Genomic DNA, 15,379 nt, shown 5'->3' on the forward strand with positions numbered 1-15,379 from the left:
CCTATCAAGTATTCCAAGTTTGCAGGGTAAAGGATGGTTTTTCTCACTGCAGGACCTGAAAACTCAATGTACCCTTGAATCAATCAGTGAAAGCTGGGTTCTTTCTAGGATCTGGATGATGTAACTTGCCCTGGACTTCCTATGCACCCAGAGAGCTTTTCCAGCAGCCAACAATAGCTTGAGCACAGCGGTGTTTCCACCATGCACAATTTCCCTGGCTACACCGCCAGTTCCCCCTGATGGTGTGAATAATGGCATCAGAGAGGAAGTGCAATGGCACTGTGCTACCCAAGGAAGGGTATGAAAAGGGGGGATTTCCTTGTACCTCCAGTCTCTAGATTTCCTACCTTCTTCACACTGCCAGAGCAGTACAAAGGGGCCGTAGCACAAAGGAGAATCAAGTCAGGAATTCATATATGAAATGTAGCCAACAAGATACGTTCAAAGAGCAGCATCTAACTGCATCTAACTGGAATGGATCAAGAACCTTTATGGCTCAGGAGAACATGTCCTCACTGTCTTTTGAGGTTACTGAGATGAAGTTTAATTATATCAGAAGACTGAAGTCTTTGTATACAGAGGGATTAATTTTCAGGGAGGGGAATGTTTTGAAAACTTCTCCATGCCATTGTGCACTGGATGAACAGAAAATCATGAACACAGACACTGCCTGCTGAATGTTCTTCACATTTAAGGTGCTTGGGTCATTGTATTTGGTGGAAAGAAAAGGAGTACTTGTGGCACCTTAGAGACTAACAAATTTATTTGAGCATAAGCTTTCGTGAGCTACAGCTCACTTCATTGGATGTGTGAGCTGTACCTCACGAAAGCTTATGCTCAAATAAATTTGTTAGTCTCTAAGGTGCCACAAGTACTCCTTTTCTTTTTGCAAATACAGACTAACATGGCTGCTACTCTGAAACCTGTATTTGGTGGATTAGATAATATGCAATTGCTGTGCAGTGCTGCAGTGCATTTTGTTCTGTACAGATATTTGTTTGCATAATAGGTCAAATTCAGTGCTATCTGCAGGTGCAGATTCACCTGAGGGCTAAAATTGGTCCTCTGGCTATTATTTTGCATTAATGTACGTAGTTCAAAAGTGTGGTCTAATGGTAAGCACTGATGGGTGTGAGTCAAGACTCATAGGATCTGTGCCCAGTTCTGCTTCTTACTCTTCTGTGAGACTTTGGGAAAGTCACTTTAACCTGTTTCTACCTCAGTGTGCTTATCTGTACAATGAGGATGATAATACTTACATAGCTCACAGGGGTGCTGTTAGGTTTAAATTAATCTTGTTCTTAAATCATAGAATCATAGAATATTAGAGTTGGAAGAGACCTTAGGAGTTCATCTAGTCCAACCCCCTGCTCAAAGCAGGACCAACACCAACTAAATCAGCCCAGCGAAGGCTTTGTCAAGCCTGACCTTAAAAACTTCAAAGGAAGAAGATTCCACCACCTCCCTAGGTAACGTATTCCAGTGCTTCACCACCCTCCTAGTGAAAAAGTTTTTCTTAATATCCAACCTAGACCTCCCCCACTGTAACTTGAGACCATTGCTTCTTGTTCTGTCATCTGCCACCACCAAGAACAGCTTAGCTCCACCCTATTTGGAACCCCCCTTCAGGTAGTTGAAGGCTGCTATCAAATCCCCCACTCACTCTTCTCTTCTGCAGACTAAATAACCCCAGTTCCCTCAGCCTCTCCTCATAAGTCATGTGCCCCTGCCCCCTAATCATTTTCATTGCCCTCCGCTGGACTCTCTCCAATTTGTCCACATCCCTTCGGTAGCGAGGGGACCAAAACTGGACACAATACTCCAGGTGGCCTCACAAGTTTTGAATAGAGGGGAATAATCACTTTCCTTGATCTCCTGGCAATGTTCCTACCAATACAGCCCAAAATGACGTTGGCCTTTTTGGCAACGAGGGCACACTGCTGACTCATAAATGGGCAGAGTAGGCCTGTTCAACATAGCTCAGACGGGGGCCACTGGGCAGCTATCCCACCCTAGAGGGGTCAACAGAGGTCTCTGTCAGAGAGGCAGACTGCCTTCCAGAGCTCCTTGGTGTACTGGTAGGACTGCTAACTGCCACACCCCTTTAAGGGTACAGCGTAGTTACCTAGTTGTGGCTGTCCAGCTCTTCCGGCCAGCACATAATGCAACTTTCTAGGAAGAAAGAAAAGGAGTACTTATGGCACCTTAGAGACTAACAAATTTATTAGAGCATAAGCTTTCGTGAGCTACAGCTCACTTCATCGGATGCATCTGATGAAGTGAGCTGTAGCTCACGAAAGCTTATGATCTAATAAATTTGTTAGTCTCTAAGGTGCCACAAGTACTCCTTTTCTTTTTGCGAATACAGACTAACACGGCTGCTACTCTGAAACCTGTCATTTCTAGGAAGGGTATTTCATGTTTTTATCCAACTTCTCTCTATTCCGGGAACAAACTAGAGAACTACTGCTCTCATCTTTGATCTCTACAAAATAAGAACTGCCCTTCCAGGTGTTGAATGTGTTGCGTCTGCAGTGCTTCCAACCATGGAAAAATCCCATATGTCAGCCAGCTGGGTTGTGATTTCTTTGTCTCTACTTCCTTTGAAAGAGGACATAGGAACATCAGCTGTTGATTTGTCATCCTGGTGACCTCAAGAAGAACACATCTTCCTCACTTACGTTGTCTTTTATGGGTAAAACTCAGGGATTATCATCCCACAGGACCTCCCTGTGTTCTTCTGATCAAACTATTGGGTCACAAGCCTCTCACCCCAGCTGCATTGTCCAGCCTCATTAGGTGTTGTCATTCTGACTCTTGGTGACTTTGGGTTCTCCTTTTAGGGTCCTGTTTCTGAATCATGTCCACCAGTCAGTATTTTCCCAAATAAGGAACATTGAGGGACTAATAGGAGGTGATGACTCCAGCAAGATGATCTCAACCCTTTGTGTTTAGGTGAAGAGCTGAGACTTTTCAGTGGCATCTCAACTAGCGAGGCCTGTCATCTTCCTGGTCACAATTTATGTCCCTTTGTCCTTTGATTTACAAATGTACAAAAGTACTTCCTCACCCACTCACACATCTCCTTCTTACACTTTCTCAAGATGGACAAGGCCTCTTAAATATTGTAAGAATTTGCAGAACTATCACCACATCTGGGATGCTGGGTGAAAGGTTGCTTCAGTCTATCAAGACTCAAAGTTAAGCTGCATCAAAGCTACTTATTAATGCCATTAATATAAAGCTCAGAATCTCCACGACTATATGCCTATATGTCCTGCACAGGTCTTCTACATGGCAGTAAAGAGCATGCTGCTAGGTCACTAGGCCTGGGCAGTCTTTCGTCTCATTATCCTAACAACTCTATGGTTGCTGTTGACATGGGGCTATGGTTGTCTCTGATCCTCTCAAATCATGAACACCCATTTGTGATTTTTATGGACCTTGGGAGAGGGATAGGGTTGTCCTTAATTGTTTGCTCTTTACTGTGAGCATTTAACTAGATATCCTTTTTCTAAGTGGGTTTACCGATATTTCAGCTTTAAGGGGGCGGTACTGATTTTTTTAAGTGAGTTTTTTGTTTGTTTTTGGCATCTATCATGCTTCAATCAGATCTTTCCTTATGCTTTTTTTAGGCATTTGACTTTATCCTTTTCCCAAGCATTGCTTTTCGTATTTAATTCTGGTAGGATTGGGCCTAGTGTGTGGAAAAAGGGCCTGCTCTTCATAGATTCATAGATTTTGAAGCTAGAAAAGACCATTCCATCATCTAATGTGACTTCCTGTACAACACAGGCCATAGAATTTCACCCAGTTACCCCTGTATTGAGCCCAATAACTTGTGTCTGACTAACCTATGTCCAGAAAGACATTCAGCCCTGGTCTACAGTTGGGGGGGGTAGATTTAAGTTACGCAACTTCAGCTACATTATTCATATAGCTGAAGTCGACGTACTTAGATCAACTTACCGTGGTGTGTTAACCGAGGTGAGATGACTGCTGCTGCTCCCCCGTCGATGCTGCCTGTGCTTCTTGTGATGCTGGACTACAGGAGTCAACGGGAGAGTGCTTGGGTGTCGATTTATCGCGTCTAGACTAGATGCGATAAATAGATCCCCACTGGATCAATCGCTGCCCGCCAATCCAGTGGGTAGTGAAGATATACCCTCAGTCTTGAGATGAAGACTCTCCCACTTCTGTAATGCCCTACCTGTTCTGGAGGCTGTTGGGTTAGGAGAGCAAAGGAAAGGAGCAGCATAGGTTGGCTGCTCAGAAGTAGCCTTATGGTGTTTAGAATGTGTGTGTGTGTGTGTATGTGTGTGTGTTGGGGGTGGAGGTGAGGGTTAAAAAATGTGGGGAGCATGAAACAGCTGCTCTGGGAGCAAGGGGTCTGGAGAACTCCAAGGACTCTGAGGTAGTTAAAGCGGGCTGAGTTTGAGATCCGGATGGTTTTGGGGGGAAAGAGGAAAAGAAAAAAATTAGCAGCAGCTTCTCCTCTCCCCACAAAGTGCTGCTGTGAGCAAGCCAAAAGCCAGTGGTGGAAATGGCTGGTGGAGTCTGGAGAGAAGCTGCGTGGTGCTGGGAGAGAAAGAGGCCAGAAGCAAGTGAGGCAGCAACTGGCACCAGACAAGAAGGGACACAGAAGGAGGCCAGGATAGCTACCCCGGTGGCTGAGTTGTGTCGATGGAGAGGCTGAAAGGGAGAAAGTCCATGTCAGGAGGGACAGGTAAAACAGAAATAGTAGGAACAGTAGGGATAGTAACAAAAGGGACTGTAGCTAGAAAGAGGAAAGGCAGGTGGTATAAGGGGAAATGGGATAAGTTAAAGGAAGAACAGTACAGTTAAACAAGAGGCAAAGTAACTAGAGTTTTAAATTATATGTAGTGTCGTTGTAGCTGTGTTGGTCCCAGGATATTAGAGAGACGAGATGGGTGAAGATAAATGTTTAGATAGACCTAATCGCATCTATCTAAACATTCCCTGTCCCAGTGAATCTTTCTAGGTATGGACGATGAATTTTCATACCTCGTCCAAACTTTACACAGCATTCCAGCTGCTCCCAGAGAGAACAACAGAGAGAACAGAGAGAACAAAAGAGAGACAAAGGGAAACCCTTTTTCCCATTTTAAAAAGTTCTAGCCTCTTTTTAAAATTGGCTCTTTCAGTCAGGTGCCCCCTCTCTTTTCTTTACCTGTGGGATAGGTTAACCCTTTACAGGTAAAGCAAGCAGCTACCAAGAGGGACTTTATAGCTAACTGGCTGGGTGTCCATAAAAGGGAGCCTCCCCCGCAACCCCGCTTCATTTATCAAACCGGTTAAGAAGGCTTGCTTGCTTCTTCTCAGGGCAGTATGGGGTCAGACTGGTTCTTGTTACATCTTTCTCTGCAGGACTGAAAAACTCTCCATTATCAGATTTCTGTTTTCCCTGTAGGTACTTACAGAATGTGATCGAGTCACCCCTTGACCTTTTCTCTGTTAAGCTAAGTAGACGGAGCTCTTTAAAGCCTGTTTTCACTCCAAGGGCTGTTTTCAAATCCACTAGTCATTCTTGTGGCTCTTTTCTGAACTTTCTCAATTTATCAGCATCCTTCTTGAACTGTGGGCAGCAGCAATGGACACTATTCCAGCAGTGCTAGCACCAGTGACAAATACAGAGGTGATATAACCTCTCTATACTTACTCAAGCTTCCTTAGTTTATACATCCTTTGGGGATGAAGGTTATATGTTCAGAATGTTCCCACTGACTTGTCCACTTCCTTACTTTGAATCTTTAGTTATTTCCCACAGGTTTCTTAGAGGTTACTATATTTCCATTCGCTTCCACTGCTCACCTCTTAGGTCTCTGTGCTAACTCGGGAATCCCATGCCATTTGCTGTGTCCATTAGTCCTGTTGTGCGTTGCGACACCTAACTGTTAGGTGCCTTGTCAGCCAGTGAAATGGACAGCTCTGAGTCAGGTGCCCAGGTTCTCTATACAATGAATGGGGAGAGTTAGGTGCCCCAGAATGGGATTCAAAAAAGCCAGAAAGCTGAGTGGGAACTGTCAATACTAGGTAGTAGGAAATGCCAAGGAGAGGGGCCTAAGTCCCACCCCTCACAGAAACTTAGGTGCTTAACTCCTGACCGGAGGGATGCATTAATTTCCGCTTGTGATTCTCAGCTGTGAATCCCATCCTGCATTTAGGTGCTTAAACCAGGTCAGCCCTTTCTTGCAAAGACACACCGAAGAGGTGCCCTTACCTTCTGGTCCTAGGGTTACAGCACTCACCAAAGATGTGAGACATCCAAATCCCCACTCTGTCTGATTTGGAACAGGGAATGAAACTTGCCTTTTTTTACCTCCCATGCTGTAGGGTACTCTTGGGTAGATCTTTCGCAGTCTCACTTGTTGAAGCTGTTCCACTTTGTACAAAATAGTTTAATATTCACGGGAGCAGGGACTGGAACCTGGGTCTCCCAGGTGAGTGAACTAACCACTTGGCTCAAGAATAATTTTTACTCTCTCAGCTGGTGAAAACTGAAGTATTCACACAAAGTGAAACAGCTTCAACAGGAGCAAGCCAGTGAGATTCACCACAGAGGACTGGATACTCAGCTGGGAGTAGGAGTTCAACTCCCTGTTCTGAACCAGACCAAGTTCAAGTCCCTGCTCTGAACCAGACTGAGTGATGACTTGAATGTGGGTCTCTCACAACCTGGGTGAGTGCTCTGTGCATAAGGGGACACGACCATTCTCACGGCAACAAATTCTGCCAGGATTTAGGAGGCTTTGTGCATGTCCACTGGTAGAAATTTAGGCGCCATGGGACTTTACTGGTAGAAACATAGGTGTCTACAAGGCTACGCAGCAGCTGAGCAGAGGTTTTGAGGACCTAAAGTTTGCACTTAGGCACCTAAATGCCTTTTTGGGTCTAGCTCATTGTAGCTGCAGGAGAAGAGCAATGTTAAGGTTTCAGGACTCTAAGAAAGTGAGTGGAGAATGACATGGCTACAAAGCAAAAAGGGGTTATATGTAAAACAGGCCCGGCACACATGCACTATTATGGTAGTGTCCAGGGTCCCCACTCAGGATCAGGATCCTATTCTGTTACACCTTGTCCAAACACCATTCCTGCCCCAAAAAGCTAAGAATCTAAGGCAGAAAAATGTTCACCCTGAGCAGAGTTATTCTTTTCTCTTGGCACCGAGCTGGTCTTATCGCTATGCTCCTCTAATTGCTGTGCAAGTTTTAGCAAGTGTTGCTTCCTGTTACATAATAGCCTAATGATCTGGTACATCTTTTCTTTTACTGGATGTGTCAGGGCTCTCACAGTCCTAGTTCTTTAACCCTTTCCTCTTGAGCAGGGAATAACTACAACTGAAGAATACTGACCGTCTTTCTCTCCACACTACCTGATATCAGATGGGATGCCTTAAAGGTGGTCATCTGAGGAGAATGTTTTTCATTTACATCCCATCTGAAAAAGGATTGGCTGACAAAGCAAATGGCAGGGGATGTCTGGGTTAGCAAGAGACCAAAGTGGTGAGAAATGGAAGAGACTGGAACTATAGCAACTTCTAAGCAGACTGAAAAAATAAGTAATGATTCAAACTAAGGAAGTGGACACATCAATTGGATCATTCTAAATGGATACAACACCCACACAGACAAAGCTGGGATATTCCCTACATACAAGTTGAAGCAATAGTTGCTTATGCAGCTCTCCAGTATTAGAAATCTTTCAGGAAAAGTAGAGAGGAATCCACTTGGTATTTAAGTCTACAAGACTTAGACTCAGAGTTTAAGGCCAGAAGGGCCCATCTAGATAATGGATGGTCTAGATAATACTTAGTCCTGCCTTGAGTGCAGGGGACTGGACTAGATGACCTCTCAAGTTCCCTTCCAGTCCTATGATTCTATTATCATGATCATCTCTGACCTCCTGCAAGTCACAGGCCACAGAACCTCACCCACGCAGTCCTGTAATAGATGCATAACCTCTGGCTGCGTTACTGAGCCTCTCAAATCTTGGTTTAAAGACTTCAAGTTTCAGAGAATCCACCATTTACTCTAGTTCAAACCAGCGAGTGATCCAGGCCCCACACTGCAGAGGAAGACAAAACAGCTTTGTATAACACTGATAAAAACAGGTTCTGTACAAGGTTACATTGATCAGGTGCTAGCTGACTTGTATTTATGTAGTCAAACAGCAGCTGAAAAAGTCAGCCTGGCGGCTTAAACTGAGTAATAAAACATTGCTGGAGGGAATTAAAGCAAGGCAGTGTGGGAAATCTACAGGCCATATATTATTAAAAATGTAGTTCACGCATAATCCCATTACTGATTTAGTTATTAATTAGGGCTGTCAATTAATGGCAGTTAACTCGCGATTAACTCAAAAAAATTAATCACGAGTAAAAAAATAAAGCGCGATTAATTGCAGTTTTAATAGCACTGTTAAACAACAGACTACCAATTGAAATGTATTAAATATTTTAGATGTTTTTCTACATTTTCATATATATTCTATTCTGTGTTTTAATTGAAATCAAAAAGTGTACAAAAACAAATCAATGTAAAACTTCAGAGCCTACAAGTCCACGTAGTGCTCCTTCTTGTTCAGCCAATCGCTAAGACAAACAAGTTTGTTTACATTTACAGGAGATAATGCTGCCCTCTTCTTAGAATCATAGAAGATTAGGTTTTGAAGAGACCTCAGGAGGTCATCTAATCCAACTTCCTGCTCAAAGCAGGACCAACCCCCACCCAATCATCCCAGCCAGGGCTTTGTCAAGCCATCCCTTTAAAGCCTCTAAGGATGGAGATTCCATCACTTCCCTAGGTAATCCATTCCAGTGCTTCACCACCCTCCTAGTGAAATAGTTTTTCCTCATATCCAACCTAGACCTCCCCCATTGTAATTTGAAACCATTGCTCCTTGTTCTGTCATCTGCCACCACTGAAAACAACTTAGCTCTATCCTCTTTGGAACTCCCCTTCAGGTAGTTGAAGGCTGTTATCAAATCCGCCCCCTCACTCTTCTCTTCTGCAGACTAAATAACCTCAGTTCCCTCAGCCTCTCCTCATAAGTCATGTGCCCGTGCCCCCTAATCATTTTTGTTGCCCTCCGTTGGACTCTCTCCAATTTGTCCGCATCCTTTCTGTAGTGGGGGGCCCAAAACTGGACACAATACACCAGATGTGGCCTCACCAGTGCTAAATAGAGGGGAATAATCACTTCCCTCCATCTTCTGGTAATGCTGCTACTTTTTTAGCCAGCTCTGCAAGGTATTTATGTGCCAGATATGCTAAACATTCGTTTGCCCCTTTGTGCTTCGGCCACCATTCCAGAGGACATGCTTCCAATCTGATGATGCATGTTAAAAAAATAATGTGTTAATTAAATTTGTGAATGAACTCCTTAGGGGAGAATTGTATGTCCTCTGCTCTGTTTTACCTGCATTCTGCCATATACTTCATGTTATAGCAGTCTCGGATGATGACCCAGCACATGCGGTTCATTTTAAGAACACTTTCACTGCAGATTTGACAAAATGCAAAGAAGGTACCAATGTGAGATTTCTAAAGATAGCTACAGCACTCAACGTAAGATTTTAGAATCTGAAGTGCCTTCCAAAATCTGATCGGAACGGAGTGTGGAGCATGCTTTCAGAAGTCTTAAAAAGGCAACACTCCGATGCGGAACCTACAGAACCTGAACCACCAAAAAAGAAAATCAACCTTCTGCTGGTAGAATCTGAATCAGCTAATGAAAATGAACATGCATCAGTCAACACTGCTTTGGATTGTTATCGAGTAGAACCCGTCATCAGGATGGATGCATGTGCCCTGGAATGGTGGTTGAAGCATGAAAGGACATATGCACTGATGAACTGCCAGAAGCTGAAGAACCGGTTCCTTCAGTTGCTCCAGGTCTTTGGCAGCACTTCAGCGGCATGTCCTTCAGTTGCTCCTGGTCTTCAGCGTCACTGACGGACCTGCCGCTGAAGTGCCGACGACGTGCCACCAAAGGCCCGGAGCGAGTGAAAGACCCGCCACCAAAGCGCTGTTGAAGGCCCGGAGTGCCGCTCGGTGAGTAAAAATTCTAAGGGGAGCTTACCCAGCCAAGAGCTCAGGCAGGATGGAAAGGACGGTCCCGCAGTCCACACAGTTTGCCCACCCCTTTAAGAACCGGTTCTAAACCGGCTTCAAAATTTAACAACCGGTTCACAGGAACCAGTGTGAACTGGCTCCAGCTCACCACTGGACTATGAATCTTTAGCGCATCTGGCACATAAATATCTTGCGATGCTGGCTAGACAGTGCCATGAGACCGCCTGTTCTCACTTTCAAGTGACATTGTAAACAAGAAGTGGGCAGCATTGTCTGCATTACCAGTCAGCTTAACTTCTGTAGCTGGAAAGATAATGAAGCAAATAATTAAGCAATCAATTTGCAAACACCTAGAAGAAATAAGATGATGAATAACAATTTCAGAGGCATAGCCGTGTTAGTCTGTTTCAGCAAAAACAACAAGGAATCTTGTGGCACCTTAAAGACTAACATATTTATTAGAGCATAAGCTTTCGTGGGCTAAAACCCACTTCTTCAGATGTGTGGAGTGAAAATTACAAAGGGCAGGCATAAATATGGAACTGGCCTCGTTAGCACTACAAAAAGTAATTTTTACTCTGTTGACAGTCACACCTTCTTGTCAACTGTTGGGAATGGCACCCATCCACCCTGATTGAACCATTGACCCCCTCACCCCCCACTTGGTAAGGCAACTCCCAGCTTTACTTGTCCTGTTCTGGGACATTGACAACAGTGTAGGAAAAATATAATAAAATTGTAGATTGTGGGGGGAAATGTTGGGGCTTGATCAGGGACTGCTGAAGCCAATCAGTGTTTTGCCCTTGATTTTAATAGGCGCAGGAGTGGGCTCTTATTGTCAGTCTCGACACATGGTGTTACTACATATGGTAAATTAATACTCAGACCGCATCTGCTTCGTTCTTGTTTCCGGATGAGACAGGCACACAGTATGTTGGCACACAGTCATCAGAGACAGAGGAAGAGAGGCTAGTTCTGCAATTGTGGCATGTATACAAAGGGCTGCTTTGCCAAGGGAATGATTTTAGAAATCAGTTCTTAATGACAAATTGCCTCCTTGGAAACCTCCGCAACTGTTCTGATTATATCATCTCATCACAGCACAAGGATGGTGTTGAGTTTATATTGTTGTTCAGGTGATGTGATTAGGGGGTTATAACTCAATGTACTGAGAGATGTGAAAGAATAAGCAGGCATACTGAGCTGGACAATCTCCATTTAAAATAAAAAATTCTCCGAGACTAGCCTGATTGCTATTTTCTTTGTAAAAGGTGCAGTGTCATCCCCTTCTTTTGCAAAAGAACTCATGCACCAAGTCAGTGCTGACATCAAGTTTTGGGACTATTTTGTTGTATTACCCAATATGACATGAATTATAGAGAGCCCAGGGCACTTAAACATCTAGTTAGTCACTCCTCCTGCCTTTCATACCCCCCTCCTTCCTCCTCTCCCTCTTCCACCCTACCTTTCACCCCTCATACTTTTCCCTCTAAGGTCCCTCTCCCTTCCTTTGTCTTTCTGTCAATCTAATCAACTCCCAACAAAACCGGACCCAAACATTTTTTTGAATAATCATAACATGACCATGACATTTGCAGGCCATCATTATTCACTCTGTATGTGTGTTATATATCATTCCCCAGTCCTGGGTCTGTCATATCTACTTAGGCTGTAAACTCTTCAGAACAGCTCTAATGCTCTGTTTGTACAATGGGGGTGTTACCTAGTATCTTTGTGTTCTTGGGGAACCAGGGCGCAGTACTCAGCCTGTCTGACTCACAGAAAAGGAGGCATCTCCATTAGCATACACAATGAAGAACAGAGATTCCAAGGCAAGAACTGCTAGGAACTCTGGTACCAGAAAAGCAGGGAAGCACTGCATGTAAGGGATCTCTGCTCCAGATGTTAATGAACCCACGCCTGCACACACCCAGCTCAGTAGTTATCAGATCAATTCTAGTAATAAATCCTTTATTGGTATCCAAAATAGTGAAGCTCCCTAATTGCATTGTGAGCTCCCTCTAAGGAACACTGTATGAGAACACAAGTGACACAAGCAGTACATTGGTAGAAGTACAGAACCCCCCCCCCCCCCCGCACCAGAAGAATAACCCTAATAAATGAAAAAAAAAAGGTGGTTCCTTTCCCTCCCCCCCGCTGCTGGTGATGGCTCATCTTAAGTGATCACTCTCCTTACAGTGTGTATGATAAAACCCATTGTTTCATGTTCTCTGTGTGTGTGTATAAATCTCCCCACTGTATTTTCCACCAAATGCATCCGATGAAGTGAGCTGTAGCTCACGAAAGCTTATGCTCTAATAAATTTGTTAGTCTCTAAGGTGCCACAAGTACTCCTATTCTTTTTGCGAATACAGACTAACACGGCTGCTACTCTGAAACCTAATAAATGAGCATATCCCAAAGTTACGGGCAAAGCTGGTAACCATGCCCCAATCTTGGTTAGTCCTAGACACTACCATAATGAACTAAGTAAATACATTATAATGTCAGTCTCTATGAACAAGAAAAAAACCCATGGCTGGCCCAGGTCAGATGGCTGCAGGTCTATAAATCACTGTGTAGACATTTGGGCTCAGGTTGGAGCCCGAGCTCCGGGATTCTCCACCCTCATATGGTCCCAGAGCTCGGGCTCCAGCCTGAGCGCAAACATCTACATAATTTTTCAGCCCTGGAACTGAGCCCCAAGATCTTGAGTCATCTGACTGGGCCCACCATAGGATTTTTATCCCTCTGTAGCCATTGTCTAAGGCCTCCTCTCCTTCCTGCCCCTATTAAGCCTTCCTCATCTCATCCTCTATACTGAGTTGAGGGAGGGGGTGACATGAAACCAACCCTGTCTACACAGCGATTTGTAGCCCAAGCCCCACAAGCCTGAGCCATCTGATCTGGGCCAGCCCTGGGTCTTCTAGCCCTGTGTAGATGAACCCTTAGGGGTCAGAGAACATTCAAATATAAAGGGTTGAAATGCATTCCATGTTCATTGTAGGAACCAGACCTTGTTTATACTATCACAGATACAGTCTACAATAACTGACAGGGGCTGATCTTTAACTACTGAAGTCAGTGAGTACCGGCCCTATCGGTGTGACAGGAATATTGTGACTTTAGGGGCTGCTTTTCTTGTGAGACCTGGCAAAAACTCAGAATTTCCTCTGCTCAGGAAATTTTGACAATTTGAAATTTCCCAGGAATAGGAAATTTTAAAAAAAATCCATTTCGGAATCACTGACATACAGTGCTTCCAAAATGAATTATGTTCCTCAGGACACCAGCAGCTGCTGCCTGAAATGGACATGATTCTTTTTAGTTTCACTATTGTCAACCAGTCTGCAGGAGCCAGAGAGCCCAAGGATCCCCCCAGACAGCTAGGGCTGCCCCGAGTCACATACTCTAGAAGACATGAAGTCCCTGGCCCGAGACCAGAACCTAGCCTGTGAGTCAATTAATGTTCATCAAACCCAACATGTTTCTGGGAAATATTTCAGGATTGATGAATTAGCATTTTCCCAAAAAACAGGGAAAACTCATGAGCAGCTCCAGTTCTGGTGTACTGGTGATGCTGGACCAGTGAAGCCAATGGGGGTTTTGCCATTCATTTTTAACTGGCTCAGGAGAAGGCCCTTACTAGCAGTCTCAACAGAAGGTATTACTAAATATGATAAATTAATTCTCACACCACAGATGCTGTGTGCTTATATCCTGATTAGACATATATACAGTTTGTTCACACATAGTCATCAGAGACAGAGGAAGTTAGGTTAGTTCTGTGGTTACGGTATACATAAGAGGGGATGTTTTCCCAAGGGTACTGATCTAGCAAATGATCTCAGAAACCAGTTCTTAAAAACAAATTACCTTGCTTGGAAACATCAAAAGCTGCTCTGATTCTATCATCTCAGAGTTCAAACATTATGTTGAATTTACATAGAGCGGTGCCAATTTTAAAACTGTTGTTAAGGTTACATAAAACCATGGATCTGGACTGAAGTTTGGTGCATCATGGCCTAATCCGGGAGGTGACGCATGGTTTAATCTCTCATTGAAACGGAGGGTGCTCAGTTCTTCATAGAATCCAGGCCCAGCTCCTCAAAGGTATTGAGTCCCCTAACTTCCATTGAAAACAATGGTAGTTAGGAGTCTAAATACCTTTGTGGTTTTGGCTTCTGGTCCTTAGCTTCCATAGGTAGAGTATATTTTTTTCAAAAATCGGTTTGACACTTTTCACCGATGGAGTTTTGCTTCTGTAAGGGTACAAGTGTTCTACCATCTGAGAAGCCCAGCACTGGCAAAGCTTGCTAATGAACATAGCACCCCCATTTCCCCTGAGGCCCCGCCTTATTCCTGTGCTGCACCCCAAAACCTGCCATCTAAATACCCTCTAAATTTGCACCCCAACATCAACTGGAGCTTATTTCCAAAGGGCTCCACTGCTTGCCATGTGTCCTTTCAGACAGGATTTTCTTTTTTTCCTCTTCCTTGTCATGGGAGCATAATATCAAAATCTGGTTTCACGGAAGCTTAGTAAGTTTGAGCTATCCTCCCTGTGTGTCTGTCTGTCTGTCCAGGAAGTTCTGCCATTTCCTGTATAAAGACCAGGGATTGTCATCCCACAGGACCTCTCCTGTGTTCTTCTGATCAAACTATTGGGTCATAAGCTTCTCACCCCAGCTGCATTGTCCAGTCTCATTAGGTGTTGTCATTCTGACTCTTGGCCATTTTGGGCATTCTCCTTTTAGGGTCCTGTTTCTGAATCATAGAATCATAGAATATCAGGGTTGGAAGGGACCTCAGGAGGTCATCTAGTCCAACCCTCAAAGCAGGACTAAATCCAGCTAAATCATCCCAGCCAGGGCTTTGTCAAGCCTGACCCAGAAAACGTCTTAGGAAGGAGATTCCACCACCTCCCTAGGTAATGCATTCCAGTGTTTCACCACTCTCCTACTGAAAAAGTTTTTCCTAATATCCAACCTAAACCTCCCCCACTGCAACTTGAGACCATTACTCCTTGTTCTGTCATCTGCTACCACTGAGAATAGTCAAGATCCATCCTCTTTGGAACCCCCTTTCAGGTAGTTGAAAGCAGCTATCAAATCCCCCCTCGTTCTTCTCTTCCGCAGACTAAACAATCCCAGTTCCCTCAGCCTCTCCTCATAAGTCATATGTTCCAGTCCCCAATCATTTTTGTTGCCCTCCGCTGGACTCTTTCCAATTTTTCCACATCCTTCTTGTAGTGTGGGGCACAAAACTTGAACACAGTACTCCAG

The sequence above is a fragment of the Dermochelys coriacea genome, chromosome 1 (genome assembly GCF_009764565.3).
Source record: "Dermochelys coriacea isolate rDerCor1 chromosome 1, rDerCor1.pri.v4, whole genome shotgun sequence".
In the NCBI taxonomy this organism is placed as follows: Eukaryota; Metazoa; Chordata; order Testudines; family Dermochelyidae; genus Dermochelys; species Dermochelys coriacea.